General features: G+C 35.0%; 1 pseudogene; it reads left to right on the top strand.

The window, feature by feature from the left end:
* The first annotated feature begins 504 nt into the window (after window positions 1–504).
* Window positions 505–746, top strand: LOC117024019 (V-type proton ATPase subunit e 1-like; annotated as a pseudogene).
* Window positions 747–4167: the final 3421 nt, after the last annotated feature.

Raw genomic sequence — 4167 nt, 5'->3', positions numbered from 1 at the left:
GTTATTTTTGTTGGCTATTTAAGTCTCAACTTGTTATTTTTTTCTCCTCAAATTAATCATTATTATCCTTGTTGTTTAATGCAGGACTATTTTTTTTTTTTTTTAGAATTATCTATTTTTTACCAATTTATTTGCTCTCCTTGTCTTCCTTCATCTCAATCCTTCTTTACTGATTCAATATCCTTTTTCAAATCCCTTCAGTAGAGGGATTTCCAGTCAAGATGACAGAGTAGGTAAACACTGTGCTTGCTTCCTCTCACAACCACATCAAAATTACAACTAAACTATACAACAACTGTCATTGAGTAGCGCCTGAAATCTAGTTGAACCAAAGCCCTATAACTAAGGATATACAGAAGAAACCACCTCGAGACTGGTAGGAGAGGCAGAGACTCAGCATGGGCTGGCCCAACACCCATGTGTGATCTCCAAAAATCAGGAGGGGACTTCTGGGTGGGACCAAAGTGAGGCGGTGGTGCAGGGCTGGCAGCTCCGGTGGCAACCATGGCGTACAAGGGCCTCATGGTGTCCCTGATACTGAGGCCTGTGTTCTGGGGCATCGTCAGCTTCCTGGTGCCCTGGTTCATCCCTAAGGGTCCCTTCAGTGAGTTATAACCATTTTGGTCACCTGTTCAATTTGCTGCTATCTCTTTTGGGTGATTGCAATTCTGGCTCAACTCAACCCTTTCTTTGGACCACAGTTGAACAATGAAACCATCTGGTATCTCAAGTATCACTGGCCTTGAGGAAGAAGACCTTCTCTTCAGTGCTCAGTCATTGAGGTCATGAAGAGAATTCCTCTAGATGCAAAATCACTTCCAAACCCAGACCACCTTCCTTGACTTGCCTGTTTCGGCCCTAATCTGCCTTAAATATCCATACCACGTTTGAATATCTTACTCTACAATGAAGTATGTTTTCCTGTCACCTTTTTTACGGTTTGATGAAAATACGTGCCTCCTTAATCCACACTGTTCTGATGCTTTAAAACGTTTATGCGCTCTTCTGAGGTGAAAGGTGCTAGGGAACAAAGCAGTTAACTGGAACCAGATATAAAGAAAATGAACATCCTTAAAGCAAACACACAAGTGTCTTTAATTCTATTGAAACAATGGATTTATAATATATGATGCTTTTGCAACTAGCTAGCATTTTATAATAATAAATTTTGGAGATCTGTACATATCAGCATATATAGCTCTATCTAATCTTTTTTTTAAATTGCTGCAAAGTATTATATACATTTTTGATAGTATTGTATTACTTTCTTAAACTTTTGATTCCTATGTTTATTTATTTTAATCAGTCATAATGTACTTATCTTTTAGTGTGTTTTAATCTTATTAGCTAAAGGTCCTGTGTTGTTAGTCTGCTATTTCCTCATTCTGTGGATGCAACTTTTTGGTATTGACTTTTTTTTCCTACCTAGATCCCAGGCAGCTCAACAAGGTTCCTCTCATTTCACTTTGCCAGTAGATGGATTTTTCCCCTTTCTACCTTTTCCATGAGGGCATAATGACTTATGACTCTGCTTTATACTTATATGTGTCTGTGAGGGGAGGGTTTGCCAGTCCAACTCTCCAACTCCAGCATTCTTAATGCCTTGTTTTTAGATCCATAACTTTCATTAAACTCCTTTGAATAACAAGGCTGATTAATGTCTCCTCCTCCCTCAAGCTGCCAAAATGTCAGCCTTAGATTAGTGTTCTAGTTTTCAATTTTCTTCTTGCTTTTAGGCCATGGGGATTTTACAACTTCTTTGTGAGTCTGGCTATGTACTTCAAACAATATTTGTTATGTTGTTATCCTATACTTAGAGGTATTTGCAGTTGAAGGTTTTCAGGGTCTCTAATAATCTGTAATATTGCTAGACATAGAAGACCTACTGTTGTTTTACTTATTCTTAGACATATCTAGGTGCCACTTGTCTTTGTAACTCTTTCCCTAACTTTGGATACCCTTTGTCTTCATGTGTTCTCTTTGATAGTAAAGGGGGGCTAATTTAAGTCTGAAACTTTGACATGGGGAGTGATCTCCGTGTTTGAATTTCAAAGTGAAAATGCCTAATGTATAATGCCAAGGACATATCTGGCAAATCTCTTTATTCTTCCTCGTCTACCTTCACTTCTCTCACATGACAGTATCTCAAGGGCATTGCTGTTTCAATTTCAAATCCAATATATATTTTACAATTGCAATTGAGACAGTGCAATGTACAGAAATAGTAGTGACTACAGTGAAAGAACCTGAATTATAATTTAAGCTCTATTATTGACCTAAATTATATGACCTTGAATTAAATTATTCCACCTCTTAATACCACTTTTAATTTGTATGAAACCTTCAAGCTCTGCTTATGATTATATAATTCACGACCTTGTTACTTCCAAGAGTTTCTTCTACCCACCAAAAGAATAGAACGATTAAAAGCTGTAAGGTTTTATATTTTTAAGTTTCTTAAATCATAGTTTTAAAAATCATTCATAAAAATTGAATTAAAGTGGTGGCTCTTGGTGTCTTCCCCCCCATAAATCAAGAAAAAGCAGTCATTAGATACATTGTATTAACATTATTCAGAGCAAAAAATAAATGGACATGGTTTGAATAGGACAAGTCTAGCACCTGGGCAGGTAGCTGTCTAGGTTACACGAGGGGCTGGAGCTAACTGTTTTGACATAGAGCATAGTTGAAGGAATTAAATATTAAAAAGCATGTAAGTATACACCTAATTGGCTTTTCATTCTTTGAAGTAATTCACCATTTCAGCTATAGTCTCTGTGTATCCTGTCTTCTCCCACATTTACTCTTACCCCTATTCACACAATCTACGTAAGCCCAGAAATAAACAGCACTACAGAAGGTCTCAGAATACTGACTGCCTTCTATCCTAAGAGCTACTTGCACTAGTTAGGAGTTACATGTATATATTTCGATGGCCAACCACTCCAGTAAAAATGCTGAAAAGGACATGTGCAGGTCTTTTTGTTCATAGCCTTTTGAAAGTAATTTGAACATTTCATAGGTGAATCAGTCTTTCCATTTTTGCCTACTCAAATTTATATGGGTTCATTCTGTACTTTCACCAGTAATTAATGAGATTATTTTTATCTTTAATTTTCTTTTGTAGTAAAAGACCTCAAAACCTGTGATATAATGTCCTCAAATTACACTGACAGCATTTTCTAGCCTCACTCTCGGGAGACTTTGAATTGGTAGTAGGGAAATGTACCTCCCATAGACTTCCAGTAGATGGCAGGTACAGTACTTCAAACTTCTCATAACGTGAAAAAATCCAACAGCTCAATACGTAAATATAGATTGTTACTGTGTTTTAAATCTCAAGAGCAATAAAAAAAGGGAGTAAAACTTTTGTTTATGGATCTAGTATTACATTACCATATAAGTACCTTCTTATTTTTGTCTTCTACTAAAAATACAAATGCAACAGATGAAAATATGTCTTTATCAGGGAATGCCTGCAATTCCAGATTGCAAATTAAGCATTTAAATGTTGAATAATATAATCACCATGTTATAGATGTTAATTAAAGTGCTTAGTGAACAAAGATAAATTTAGCAATTTTTAAACATAAATTTTGGAGGATGAGTAACTATTGTTTTATAGCAATTATAGTTTAATAGGCTTCCATTTATATTTTATTTATTCAATTTTTTACACATTCATAGATGGCAGAAGTACAAATATAGATAAATACATACATATGTACATACATACATATATACATATAAAGATTTCTCAATCCATTCCTTTGTCTTTTAATATTTAATTCTGTAGTGTTTCCTTCAACTTACTGTAGAAATGAATTTCTACAGTGAATTTGGAAGGAAATTCCTCTCTGTGACCTATGATCACAAAGAGACCAAAGAGAAAATCTTAGGCTAGCCCGTTATAGATGAAAAATGACACTCAATCAGACTATACATCACATGATTAGTAAGACAGATACTTGTTTTGAGATAGGTGACTGTGAAAGCTACAAAATATTCCATTACACATTCATCTATACATTTTTATTACAAATATGTCCAGGTGTAACACATCTAAGAACTTTCGGACATATTTTTCATTCACTCAATAAAATACTTTCAAAAGGATTTAAAAATAATTTTAACTTCAATGCATATATTGAATGACATCTAAAGTTA

The sequence above is a fragment of the Rhinolophus ferrumequinum genome, chromosome 6, assembly GCF_004115265.2.
Source record: "Rhinolophus ferrumequinum isolate MPI-CBG mRhiFer1 chromosome 6, mRhiFer1_v1.p, whole genome shotgun sequence".
Lineage (NCBI taxonomy): Eukaryota > Metazoa > Chordata > Mammalia > Chiroptera > Rhinolophidae > Rhinolophus > Rhinolophus ferrumequinum.
The sequence above is the reverse complement of the archived record's forward strand: the minus strand, read 5'-3'. Positions and strand labels throughout refer to the sequence as shown.